Here is a 924-nt window from a genome sequence, read left to right as displayed (position 1 = left end):
CCGGTGACGTACTCCATTTTCATGCATGGAGAAAACGCGCAAATTAATTTCCGTGTGGTGTGGAAGTGGGAATCCTATTGCATGCTGGTGATCGATCACCCACTCCCAAACACTTTAGAGGTGGGTAAACTGTTCTCGGGATTCCCACCGGGTTAATACTTTCATAACGGCCAACGTCTCAAGAACTTTTGTTTAATTAAATATATCAACGCACTGCAGGAGCGAGTGACTTTGTACGTAGTCACGCGCACGTGTGCAAAGTTAAATACACCAAAGGATGAAGTTCGCCATGAAAAAATATTTGACTTAGTCGGGATTCGAACCCGGATCTACCGATTGCCGGTCATGCGTGTTAGCCAATTACACCACCAAGTCATTTTCTTAGAGCGAACTTCGGGATGGGTGTATTTAACTTTGCACCCGTGCGCGTGACTGCGTACAAAGTCACTTGTTCCTGCAGTGCTTTAAAATTCGTCGTCGCAGACCAGCGACTAAATAAGAGTTTTCCACCCCGACAGTGGCTTAGTAAGCACGACCCTCGCCACAGTGTGGACTTGTGACGTGAACATCTTGTTTGGTAAAACCCATCCCGAAGTTCGCTCTTAGAAAATGGCTTGGTGGTGGAACTGGTTAATACGCCTGACCGGTAATCGGGAGATCCGGGTTCAAATCCCGGCTGAGTCAAATATTTTTTCACGGCGAACTTCATCCTTTGGTGTATTTATATATATCAACATATTTAACCCTGATGATGAGCGCCGAGACGGAGCTTGAAACATTGGCTGTTATGAAAGAATTAGCCCGGTGAGAATCCCGAGAACAGTTTACCCACATAATTCGCCGGGAAAGCATCAAATCATATTTCACCTTAGAGGTGGCTCGCAGGGTATTATGTAGATGTAGATTACCTCATTAAAAATTATT

The 924-nt window shown here is 45.1% G+C and overlaps 1 non-coding gene across 1 annotated transcript; it reads left to right on the top strand.

The window, feature by feature from the left end:
* Nucleotides 1-611: 611 nt before the first annotated feature.
* On the top strand, nt 612-684 carry Trnat-ggu. The gene has a single exon. It is a non-coding gene; the product is annotated as a tRNA-Thr (tRNA).
* The last annotated feature ends 240 nt before the right edge of the window (nt 685-924 follow it).

Source organism: Ischnura elegans, chromosome 10 (assembly GCF_921293095.1).
Source record: "Ischnura elegans chromosome 10, ioIscEleg1.1, whole genome shotgun sequence".
NCBI classification, from domain to species: Eukaryota; Metazoa; Arthropoda; class Insecta; order Odonata; family Coenagrionidae; genus Ischnura; species Ischnura elegans.
Note: the sequence above shows the minus strand (reverse complement) of the source record. Positions and strands in the feature narration are given on the sequence as shown.